Source organism: Sander vitreus, chromosome 5 (assembly GCF_031162955.1).
Source record: "Sander vitreus isolate 19-12246 chromosome 5, sanVit1, whole genome shotgun sequence".
Taxonomy (NCBI): domain Eukaryota; kingdom Metazoa; phylum Chordata; class Actinopteri; order Perciformes; family Percidae; genus Sander; species Sander vitreus.
The window spans coordinates 14,259,020-14,272,452 of record NC_135859.1 but is presented as its reverse complement, the minus strand read 5'-3'; the positions used below and the strand labels follow the sequence as shown (position 1 = coordinate 14,272,452).

General features: G+C 41.4%; 1 protein-coding gene across 5 annotated transcripts in view; it reads right to left on the bottom strand.

Moving 5' to 3' along the window:
- Positions 1-11,529, bottom strand: part of rhobtb4 (Rho related BTB domain containing 4) — a 46,570-nt gene extending 35,041 nt beyond the window's left edge. Inside the window, exons 1-2 of one of the 5 annotated variants that reach the window (XM_078250505.1) lie at positions 11,444-11,529; positions 10,565-10,692 (exon numbers count right to left, since the gene is read on the bottom strand). The gene's annotated coding sequence lies outside the window, so the exon portion shown is untranslated. Of the gene's footprint in view, positions 1-10,564; positions 10,711-10,766; positions 11,251-11,443 lie in introns of those variants that run through there. The other 4 variants (XM_078250510.1, XM_078250506.1, XM_078250503.1 and 1 more) reach the window with 4 other exon arrangements.
- Positions 11,530-13,433: the final 1,904 nt, after the last annotated feature.

The window sequence follows — 13,433 nt, the reverse complement described above, 5'->3', positions numbered from 1 at the left end:
ACAGCACTTCTTCCACCATCAGCCCATAGAGTGCCCGTGTCAAGTTACCCCAGCTTTCTTGTGGCTATGGTTTCCTTGGCATGACCTCAAGCACAAGACACACAGTCGTCAAGACATCTCTGAGTGCTAAGAAGAGAAAATTCAGTGATTCCGTGTGCTCTTTGTTTGACAAATTGTTTTCTTGTTGGTTTAAAATCCTTGCCTGTTTTAAGCCTGTTTCATCCAAAAATCACAGCCTAGTAGCCTAGAGTGCCTGGCGATAGACAAGGTGGAAGGGATGTTTGAGAGGTTGAAGGGATGAGTGCATACTCTAAATTCTTGAGTGGCATAAATCTCGTGATATAGACAAAATGTCCATACCACAGACCTAATATACTGTCTGCATTCTGCCTTGAGGGGATTGGTGTTGTAAAGGCATATCTTGCTTGTCTTGCTATGCCCAAGTTCATGTACAGACGCACACACACACAAAAATAGTCGTGACTTGATTGACTCTTGATTTTTGCAACAAATGAACCAGCTAACATCAATGAACAAACATCATTTTATAATACATACACGCACAAACAAATACACATGCACAGTCTCTGCTGGATATAGGCACACAGGTCAGCAGAGGTGCCTCTTAAGCTGTGGCTGTGAAGTGGCAGGGCTAATCTTATTAAGGCTCTCTTCAGCTGCTGGTCCAAACTCTTAAAGTGATAGTTCACTTTGCTGGAAAACTGGCACATTTGAATCTTTAAAACCTAAAGTGTTGCCCTTTTGTTGGGGAAAGTCGTGTCCTGTTAAAGCACAATTAATACTACATGATATATATATATTTATATATATATATATGTATGGGTTTCACACTAGAATAGGTTCTCCAAAATTGCAAGCCATTGGAGAGTGAAGATAAAAATATCTGTATAGTGATGTACATAAATTCTGTATAGATCACAGTGGCTGGTTGACTCATAACAGGGCACATACATGTATACTAGGTTGTGTGTCTAATGCTCCAGCAAAGTGAAAGATCACTTTAACTGCATTGGGAAGTGAGTGCTAAGACAGTCAGGGGCCTTGGTGCATTTATTGGCTGTGCAGGTCAGGGCATTATAGGGGATGATGATCAGCTAGGTGCTTAGGTCAAAGGTCTGGCGGGAAATGACGTCAAGGTGAGGTGTAAGAATCAGGTTGAGGAATGAGACAAAGATATATGTGGAAATAAGGTCAGGAAGGAAGTGGATATAGGACCAGGGGTGGAGTAAACCTAGGAAGCTGAGGACAGAAGTTAGGTTAGTAAGGGAACCACCACATAGCCTATAAGGACATGGACTGCAGAAGCAGCTAAAGACTATAGAAAAAAAATTGAGAGAGACTGGAAGTCTGATGTCTGATGCTAAAATCAGCATTTGGTGGTCCAATGTTACCCATAGGGAGCGTTTAAATACTAAAGTGTATCATTTAAATACCATAGCCCCAATGCACCTGTATACAGATGTAGAATATCCTGTAGTTATCAATTCAGTGTACATTTCCCATATAGATGTTGGACTACACACCAAATGGCAGAAATACAAAGCACAGCACTGAACACTGAAGATCAGAGAGTAGACCTAGGACTGGTACTTGATGGTGGAATTCTGACTCATCAAATTCATAACAATGTCAAACATCTCTGCTACATCATGCCTTTAACAAATTTAACAAGGGTAATCCACTGAACATGTTCTCTATGCCACATCCGATTAGATTTATAACACTTACTCCGCAGATACAACGTGGGTTCAATGTCAGTTTGAAATTGATTTAATCCACCAGATATATTCCCCAGTTATGTCTTAATATGCCATTTAGTAAATCAGCCAGGATAATAGGGAAGTTTATCATGGACTACCTGCAAAGTGTCTTAGATGGGATATTTTGTTCCTGGAGCTTGTTACAATAATAGTATGGTGATAGCCAGGAAAATGTAAATGGATGGGATATTAGAAAGACATTTCTTAGCTTTTTAATGTAAAAGAGAACACCTCACATGTTAAACTAAAACAAAATTGTGTAGGGGTCACACCTTTTTGCATCCTACCTCTTCTAGTTTTGACTTTGGTATGGCCTATTGTGGCATTTGCCTAAAAGGGTTATTTCTATTTGATGATGATATATATGTTTATCTGAATAACAGCTGTTTGCGAGTATGAAATGTCCAGAATAAAAGCTCATCTCTTTTATTTAAAAGTCTGGTGTTTACTGATCATCTGTCAAGCAGCTGAAGAACAATTTGCTATTAAACTTCACTGTAGATGCCCTGTTAATAGTCATTGTATGACAACTTTGGCCATGTATTTGCAGGAATAAGAGAATATGCCACGAAACAACAACAATACAAGATACATTGCAAACTGCTGTTTGTTGTGATAATATTTAATAGTGTTAATGGGGAATGTTTGTAAGCCTCTACTGACCCAGCAGAGAGCAGATAATGGTTCTGTTCAGTGCAGATAGGTTACCATTATGGCTAACATCATGCTCTAGAGCACTTTATACTATAAGCTACATTTAAGAGCATTATTGCACAGCCCATTAATGGCAGATCAACGGGTGGCCAACAACGAAGTACTGTAATTTGTCATCTGCTAGGAGGTTTTTCCAAATAAACATTCAATCCATTATTGGGCATTGACACCTCACTACTACCTGTGGTGATGTTGGGAATGTAGGTAACCTCTATGAACCTTAGACGGGTCCGCAAACACTCTCACACTCATGTATGTAACAGAGTAAACTTTGGACTGGGGTTGACATCAGACAACAAACAGGAAAAGGTGAGAGAGGGCAAATGGAGCTCTCTGAGGAAACAGAAAAATCTTGTTTGCTTGTTTAAGGTAAGATAAGATAACACTTTATTGTCCATAGGTGCGAAAATTTGTCTTGCAATACCAGCTCAAACACTTAAAAAGACAACACAACAACAACAACAACAACATGAAGACAAAAGTTAAAAACACATCAGGCACCATTAAAAAAATAAGTAATTAATATGATGGGGGGCCCCACCAAGTTGCAATCATCTGGTAATGCATTATCATACAGGCCCAGTCATATTGCTAGATTTATAATTATTTACAAATGATTCAAATGGAGTGAAATTGTGCAATGTAACAGTTACCAGGAGAAGGGACAGGAGCAAGGGTAAAATGCTGACGTTGTGAGCAGAGAGATGCATTTGGCCTCGGCACAGGTCAGTCAGTATTCCAGGAACAGCCAGATTAAACAGAGAGTGAAGCCAAGACAAACACCTCAAGACATCAGTCTGGCACAGAGAAGCAAAAATCACAGTCGGTACATCAACCCCGCAAACTCTGCAAAGTACCATATAGCAGAGATTCCCAGCCTTTTTGGCTTGTGACCTACCTGGCTGGTCTACCTGGGACCCCTCATCACAGGTTGCATATGTCCACAAGTGGTGACCAGTTCAACTTAAGAGTGATTTACAGTTTTATATGAATAACTTGTATAAGTTTAGAGAGACTCTTATCCAGTAAGTCATAAGAAATAAAGCAGAAATGACCTACAGGTTAAGAAGAACTGCTCTTTAGGCCTTGACAACTACAGCCAGAATGCTACGTTTGTGTGCTGCTTTAATCAGCTGCTACTGGCTTATTAAAGATACAGTATATTGGTATTGCTGTATATGCTGCAAGATATGGAAATGTAATAACTTGTGGTATTTAACTGTAATAAGTTAAGTGAAATGTATCAACTCTAAAATAACTAACTCAATACATGTTTATCTTGTCATAACCACAATAACCAAATTTCAGGGATTTGGGGTAATGTCAAATATTAATATACCAATATGTTGTCCTTTTTCAGCATGACTAATCATACATATCTAAGCTTAAAAAAAAATCCAGTATCAGCCTGCTTCTATTTCAAAACACTGTTGCTCACAAAAAGAGAAATAGAGGAGGAGGAAATGGAGGGGAGGAGAAGAACAGGAGTCTAAAAATTAAACAAATTACAGACAGGCATATAAACCACATTACAGAGAGCTGAGGTATAACAGGAAGGTCCTTTGTTGTGTTTACTTCAAATAGCCTGCATGTTGTTTATCCATTCTGCTAGAGTTCCTCATATTGTATTGCACTTGCACAAACAAAAACAAACCTGTTGTGAGGTGAAAACCTTGCATCTCACAGACAAAACAGCAACGCATTTATCTCAATGGCAAAGCAGTTTGGATTTTATTCAACAGGGCTTTGAGTGGGTTTTATAACCCCAAAAGGTTAAAGCATTTTCTCAGGCGGTAGAGGAGCCATGTAATCCTTCAGCTGGCCACAAAAATCCTCAGATACAAAGATATGATTTTCACCTGACAGCAGTGGAATGCAATACCACAAATATACTGCAAAAATGGAGGTCAACATTCATCTCCAATTGCGGGAATATATTATGAAACAAGACGACACATGCATGCAAACACATGCTCACACACAACGGATACACTATGCACAGCAGGCATCCTAAAATAGTGTGATGGAAAAATCTATACTGGTGTCCAGTTATTTCTGCACTGTTGCGCCGTGGCCTGGTGATACAACTGGCATACAATAGTCACCTCACACTGTGACCACATGTCATACATTTGCCAAGCTGCAACGTTGCCACACAGGCTTTAATCATTGGAATAAGGGCAAGGGGCAACAGAGTGGAAGCTCTTTTGGATGGTGCACTACTGTTGATCCCAGCTAATCCAAACCACTTGTGAACAGAGGTCAGTGAGACCAGAGAACTGTTCAGATGAAACACACTGAGATACTCTGGGAATTTGTACACAAAATGTAACCTTTACATATCTACAATTCTTTATGGCTTTTAACCACTTAGTTTAAATAAACAGTATGCCCCTACTGTATTATTGATCATCGCAGCGAGGGGGAAGTATAAAGCAATTAAACAGAAAACTATAACAGCCATAATGGAGCATAGATACACTCAGGAAGTCAATATGTCTGCATAACATGACCTCTGTTGAGAAATGCATCGGTATTAAGTAGCGCATGATATTAAATAGGAATGATTTTGATTAAATATTTATGTTGAAATGTGATGTATTATAGTGAGAGAGAGAGAGAGAGAGAGAGAGAGAGAGAGAGAGAGAGAGAGAGAGAGAGAGAGAAACAAAGAGGGAGATTATTTTATTGCCTGTATGACAATTTGAAAATGGTCTGTCCTTAGATGACTATGACTGATTTACAAAGTGATATATTATATAGATTGATCTATACACAAGCTATAACTCACACAATATAACCAGGTTTCAGTGTGTTGCCATTGAATTGTATTGATTTACAGTTACAAATATGGTTGATTGACATATAATAGCTTACTCTAATTGCCATTGTACTCTCATTTATTGAAAAACAAAAACCAAACATGACTTTTACGTTTTTATGAACGTTTTCCTTAAATTTGTTTTGATTACTGTAAGGGCTCCTGGAGTATGCAATGACTGAAAAAAGATCCGAGCTGAAACTGGCTAACCAAACCACATATATACGGTGTAGTCAATTTCAGATTTTCATGGGGTGCAAACCACAGAGACTGGAGTCAGACAAACACTGACTGGGATGACAACAGAGCTCTCATCTGCAACTTCAAATCTAGCAAATCTGGTGTGTGTGTGTGTGTGTGTGTGTGTGTGTGTGTGTGTGTGTGTGTGTGTGTGTGTGTGTGTGTATTGTATCCTTGAAAGCTTTAAATCGGGCAGCCCTCAATCAAATGCATGTGGGTATTATGAGCGCAAAGACAACAATGCAAATGTATAAAAATAGACAGAGAAACACCTTAACCTTAACACAACTATGGATTACAATCCTGTGGTTTCATGAGTCCCCTTGCCAACACTGAAACTGGCCTGACCCTGATTAGCAGGCACCCTTGGGTTTCTCACACTACAGATTAGTTTAAAGCCTCCAGCGAGAAGACACAGAGGCAGTAGACAGGCAGAGAGCATACGGGTGTGTCAATGTGTTTATGTCTATATGAAGGTGTTTACAAATGTGGGTTCAGGCGTTCATGTTCTCCTCTGAGTCATCGTGTTTGTATATGTATGTCGGTGTGTGTGAGTTTGGGTGTGTTGAAGATTTTTGAATGCATTCCTGTGATGCTGTTAGGTTAGGGTGTGAGGAAGGCAGAGTGGGGAGTGGTGCAAGAGGAAAATGTATTATGAGAGCACTCAGAGAAATGAGATGCTTTCTGGGTACAATCAAAGTAACTAACTGCCAAAACACAGCAACACCCAATGTCATGGAAAACCTAAAGAAACCACCTAACCACTGTTCTCCATCAAATCCATAAGTGTCCCAACACCAACAAGCAGTGCTAAACTGACATGAGGGCAAATGTCTATGTGACTTTAAGCATGCTGTGTAATCACTGATTTTGCTAAGGGTGCTAACTTGGGTTTATTAATTCTCAATTAATGAAAGCCACAGCCACTGAATAGTGTGTGTGATTGGATGTGAGTTATGACAGGAAGGCAGGTGGATAGACAGGCAGACAAGATGTGAAAACAAACAGGAAGATAGAGAGACGGCCAGCCGAGGCTTGCAGGCTAGAGATTACCACTGTGTGTGAACGACACAGAAGCCAGACATATGGGGCAGACATGGGAAGTGGTTAGTGTGTGGGTCAGCCTCCTGTAGGGGATGAAAGGACAACATTTCATCACACACACACACACACACACACACACACACACCTAAATACCTAGTTGGCATATCCTCAGTCATATGACTTTGGAGCCAATTCACCCAAGTGGATCGGCTTTCCGCCACAAATGAGAGGAGCAGATGCTAAAGAAAGAGACACCCAGGGATCAAATTGCATACAGAGTTGTACACATACAAAAATATTCATGCATAATGACGCAGGTGCACAGGAAGATATATATGTTACAGTGATCCACACCATTATGATACACGGAAGTACACGCACACAAACATGAACATAAATAGAAAGGAGCTACAGCCAAGCAACCAATCTGTGCCTCTTGGTGTCTGTGGCATAACATGCTGTCTCTTTCTGAACACACGTGCAAGTACTCACAAACACTCAGGAGGGCGCATAGATTTGGTAAAGGAAGGAAATGCCCAGTCAATCCACCAACCATTTTAAAGCAGCCTCAAAATATTAAAGCAGCTGGAATGCTAGCTGACCTTGACCCTGACCCTGTCTTATCTCAGGCCTGTGGTAATCTGTCATTTTGAAGCCACACAACGTCGATCATGTGAGCAGGCAAAGTTTCCTACAGGTGACGGTGGACAGAAAATGACACAGAACCTGAAGGACAGAAAGTGACACTAAGAAATAACCAGTGAAGTTGACTTTTTGAGGTTGATTTAAGGAACTACATGAAATTGTGTGATTCTGTTCATTAATTACATTCTGAAAGCATTGACTAAAAATGAAGCTTTGTAAAAACCTTCGGCCCAGAACTCTTTCCCCATTTTCTGTCAACAGTGAGAGTGTGGGTAATACACCCCCCTATCAGTGCAGCCATTCTAGATCTCTAGCCACAATCCCCTGTCAGACCCTGGCCTCAGCCCAGCGGCCACGAATGGTCGAAGACTCCCTCCCTGAAATGAACTGGCTCTCTTTTCTCCTCTTGCCCTCTTGGTCCAACCCTGCCCTGTCCTGTCCTCGCTGACAACACGACACCTTCTTATCCAAGTCTCTCACCACACACAAAACAGCTCATTCCCTCACACATGAGCTGTCTGGACTTTTAAAGGTGTGTTTTATATGCATGTTATTTTAATTCATATTACTGTAATATTGCTGTAATTGTTAAATGGACCAAAGTAATGATGACATTTGTTTGTTCACTGTAATTCAAACCAGCTGCAAAGGACTATAAAACTAATCACACCCACTCTCGCAACCATACAGTAAAAGTAGATAGTGTTAGTGAAACAGGGCAGCGGATGATCACATAAGAGGAAGTTAAGACAGATGTTCAAAGGAGTTTGAGGGTTTTTTTTGCTCTGAGAAGCTAACAAAGTGCTTTCTTTAAGAAGGGTAACTGTTTCTATTTCATTTCTTTTTTGTATTTAAATCCTTTCTTCACAATTTGCTTTTCTATTTAAACATGCGGGTGGGAAGATGTGAGGTTTTAGCATGTTTACAGTCAGTCTAGCGCCTGACATACTCTCTCTCTCACTTGCTCTCTTTCTCACTCCCTCAGCCTGCTCTGCTCTAGTTTCCCCTCAGCCAAAACCCCTTCGTGTCCCTCTTCCTCAGGATCTGCACTCCTTTTTCCTCCATTCTACTCTCCACAGCTCATTTTCTCTCTTATTCATTTTCAAACAATCTCCTTCTCTTCTCTTCTCTTCTCTTCTCTTCTCTTCTCTTCTCTTGAGCTTCTCTTCTCCCAGCACAAAAGGCCTATGTTCCTTAACTTTTTCATTGCTATCTTGCTCTGCTTTCTGCTCTTGCATACACATTCTTTTCTCACTGACACCCTGTTAAAAAAAACAACCAAAGAGGCAGCCAACAAGAGAGAAACAAACTGCACAGTTGCCATCACCAACACAATCACTTGCTTCTCTCTCTCTCTCTCTCTCTCTCTCTCTCTCTCTCTCTCTCTCCCCGCCATGATTTTTCTCTCTCTCCTAAATGTACTTAAGAGGACAAACATCATGTGGTGCTGGTAAGAGAAGAAGACACTGTTGTACGGTGACTGTGAGTCTCTGTTAGTTTAGTTTTTTTTTTTCCTTTTATAAGTGTGAATGCCTGTGTTGGCGTCCAAAAATGTGCATTTGAGAAATCTAAAAAGGTTCGCTGGAGCATTTTAATAATCACAACTCCACATCCTTGCGTACATTTACAGTATGCAGCCATACATGCATGCACATACAAACAATACAAACCTTCCCGAGCACACATCTCACAGCCTCCAGTCATTCCGGCTCCAGTTAAGGGGAGGTGGGGGCTCGAAGCAGACTCTGAATGTGTATATTTCTGTGTGTCAGCAGGTGTGTGCATGTGACCGAATGTGTGTGCGCGATATTGCTAAACTCACACAAAGACACAGCTTCTTCTATGACTCCCAGCTGTGTGGACTTGGCCTGCTGGATGGCCATCCAGCAGCCAGGAATGTTCGGTGTGCAACTCTCCTGGAAAGCCCCAGTTACACACACACACACACACACACACACACACACACACACACACACACACACACACACACACACACACACACACACACACACACACACACACACACACACACACACACACACTCACTCACAGCCCCCTCTGGAGACAACCCTATTCCTTTGAGTAGGGGCAGACAGAGGAACAGGCCTCACCCCAAAGGAAGAATGGTTCAAATTCCACAGCTAATAGAAAAACACAGAAGAGTGGGACAAAGCGGAGGAACTGATGTCAACTCTATCAGACCGTCCCCTCACACCCACCATCTGTTCTGTTCTTACAGTGTCAGAAAAATGAAGAGGAAGGAAGGAACAAACAAAAAAAACTCTTGTGGGCATTGCTGGTTGAGCTGATAAATGGATGCTGTTTGAGCCATAGTCAGAGATACCAAGTGTCCTCCCATGCTTTGGCCTTTGTGTTCTTTGGCTTACAGTAGCCACTGTTTTGCTCTGTGGACCCTGAGTGACTCCACGCCTCAGCTATGTCTTCAATCTGGACTCACTCATCCAGGCTGCAGGTGGTGGAGATATCTGATTATGGAACCAAGCCAAGCAAACTAAACTTTTGCGAAGCACAGACTAACTCACTGATTGTTTACTGTATCGCAAAAGAGAACCTGCTTATAGTAGTTTAAAGCTGACCTGGGCTTAGCCAAGCTTTTATTAAATATCCCCACAGGGAAATACACGGAGTGTGAGGTACTTACAGTGAGATGGTATTAAGATTGTGGCAATTTAAGTATTTTGGCATCTTTGTTCTAAAAAAACCATTATAATATTGACTGCATACTGTATAGTATCACATCCTCATTGATTTTTATAAAAAGTCATGTGTATTGGCTTTTTTCTAAAACATATTTATCCCTAGGCCACTATCATTCCTCACTGTAACATTGTATATCTTTGAAATATCCTTTTGTGAGCATGCCATTTTTAACTCAATATCTCTATACTTTAAAAAGAATTAAGAACAAACGCATATAAGGCAGTTAACGTTGACTTGCCATAAAATAAAACTGCCCCTTTAGGTCAGAAGCCACATGTGCAGATTTTTGCCTTGGGTTGACTTAAAGTGACACACCCTAATTGAGTTCATACACTTTAGTTTGTATCATGGTCTAAGCATGTGTTTTTTTAGGGTCTTATCTCCCAAACATGTTAACAAATTCTGTCCGAAGTTAAAAAAAATCAGGCAAGTTCAACCTGAAGTTGGTCCATAAGTGCTAAAACTGTGAACAACCCAAACTATCTGTAACGTTATGCAATCCTTATCTTATCTCTCTACATGTGGTCTGCACTATAGACCATTTTGTTGCAAGCATATACAAGTTAAAACACAGGGCAATGATCCCCATGCCTCCTACCTTCAAAAGACATTCACCTCTGGAATCAGTTCAGGTGTCTTTCCCCTCGAAGTCCACTTTCAGTTCCCACCTCTCCGCTGCTCTTTTCCTTTCAGTTTATTCTCGGCAGCGATCGTCTCTTGCTTCTCCTGCAAGGCACAAACACACTAGGCATCACTTCAGAGCATTCATCTCTGCATGATAACATCTAATCATAACTCACATGTTTTAACACTTGCTCCGTCCCAGCCTGGACTTGAACGTCGTCAAATTATCGGCTTCGCTTCTAAATGCGTTTGTTTGTTGAAGATCTGACAGGACTGACAGAAGAAAAAGACTCCCGACTGTTGCAGCCGAGAGACGCCAGGAGGAATGTAATTAGGCTACATGAAGACTGCTGCATATTGCAAAAAAAGCAGCAGACATGCTCTTGTTTGCGGGCCCCCGCTATTGTGCTCTGCGATCTGTCTGGGCTATTGTCCGCCTGTGGTCCTGATGCGAGCTTTTTCCACGTCCCTTTGTTGTTTCTGTCACACCTACAAGGAGGGAGCACATGGAGGAGGGAGCCCTTACCACGACTTTCTTTTGTCAGTCTGTTTGTTTTTACACAGCAGAGCTTGCTCGGTATGGCTGGATGAGTCTGTTTTTCTTAAATAATGATTCGACTCTGACCTTACATCACAGATGCACGAGGGATTTCCCCACGATTTTCTATCAGCTCGCATGCATTGCATCCTTATCGCATCTGTCTGATCTCACCTCATCTCTAATTATTCATATTATTCATTATTAGGCTAATATTATTATTACTTTAAAAAAAATAACACATCCTAAAATAAAAGTCAGTTTGCCGTTTATTCTACCGCACCCATGTTTTTATCCTATAGACCCCTATCTCACCAAATTTCTCGCCAGAAGTTTAGTCCTCGCTGGGGAGTGGGCTGACGCTGCTCTCTCTCTCTCTCTCTCTCTCTCTCTCTCTCTCTCTCTCTCTCTCTCTCTCCCCCCTCTCCTCCCCTTTCCTTCTTTCGTTGTCTCTCCCATGCCGTGGCAGAGCCCAGTTATGTTTCACTTTAGACCAGCCTTCAGCCGCTGCACGCCAGCGCCAATCAACGAGCGCAATGACGACAGCCTCATTGCTGGTCACCAGTGTCACACCCATCCATTCATAAAGTAGAGAGAGTGCCAGCCTCCAGGCCGGGCAGTGCGCACAGCAAGGAGTTAGTAGAAGATCCATTATATTCCTATAGGGACATATAAAATGGATATGATATTATTTTGGGACATATGTCTCATGTGCGTCTCATATTCTAATTAGGAATTGTATAGTATATTTGTAGCACTTTATGACTCCTACCATCTTAAGAAATTGAAAAGTCCTTTTTCAGAAGAATGAAAACCTTGATTTGCCTGCTACAGTATTGGCTATCTACATGTAGACCTACATTATAGCTTAGGCTTAGGCTAATTAAATTTCATTGTATTAGTCGACCTGTGTATGTTTTAAACTTTTTAATTAAAGCTTGAAAACAATTAATTGATTAGTGATGGAACATTTTGATAATCAATCAATCAAAAATGCCAAATATTCATTGTTTCCACTATCTTAAATGTGAATATTCACTTGTTTTCTTAGTCTATTATGATGGTAAACGAAATATCTTTAAGTTTTGGACTTTTGGTTGGACAAAACAAGACATTTGAAGACATCGCCTTAGGCTCTAGGCTTTGGGAAACTGTGATAGCCGTCTGACATTTTATTGACCAAATAATGAATCGATTAATCAAGAAAATATTCGTAGGATTACTCAACACTAATTGTTAGTAGCGGCCTTATCCACAATACAATGTAACACTTAATATACTGTAATATAATTACACGTGTACATAAAATAGTGTGAAAATTTACAGAAAGATGTTGTGATGTTGCTCAAGAGCACTTCAGATGGGCTGGTGCTCAGCGCCTCTATAGCTTGAAAGCAGGTCCTACTTGCTCGGTCGGTCACACTGCTGACTTCATCATGTCCACTTGCCGAACTTGCCTGTTTGTGCAAGGTTGCGTAACAGAATTTCCATACTTTTTTTTATCCTTACAACTACCCACTCATTTCATTTTTAATCTATTTGATAAATGTCGATGTTCAAGTCTAGAAAAATGCTATTGTATAGTATAGTAGGTCACCACCCTTCTCAGGGAGGAGGACTACCAGAATCAAATGAATTGATAATGAGATGTAAACAATAACTAAATAAAAAATAAAACTTTCCTTGACTGGGTTACAGGTGCATAGCATTAGCGACAGCGACACAGGATATTAAACCATATTTTTTAAGCCCTTTGAACCTGTAATTGTTTGTCCTCTGTCACTAACAGACAACTTTGCGAACTCTAACTTGAAGCATTAAATTCCATCCATCCATCCATCCATCTTCATCCGCTTATCCGGGGTCGGGTCGCGGGGGTAGCAGCTCCAGCAGGGGACCCCAAACTTCCCTTTCCCGGGCCACATTAACCAGCTCCGACTGGGGGATCCCGAGGCGTTCCCAGGCCAGGTTAGAGATATAATCCCTCCACCTAGTCCTGGGTCTCCCCCGAGGCCTCCTCCCAGCTGGGACGTGCCTGAACACCTCCCTAGGGAGGCGCCCAGGGGGCATCCTTACCAGATGCCCGAACCACCTCAACTGGCTCCTTTTCGACGCAGCTGAGCAGCGGCTCTACTCCGAGCTCCTCACGGATAACTGAGCTTCTCACCCTATCTCTAAGGGAGACGCCAGCTACCCTCCTGAGGAAACCCATTTCAGCCGCTTGTACCCTGGATCTTGTTCTTTCGGTCATGACCCAGCCTTCATGACCATAGGTGAGGGTAGGAACAAAAACTGACCGGTAGAT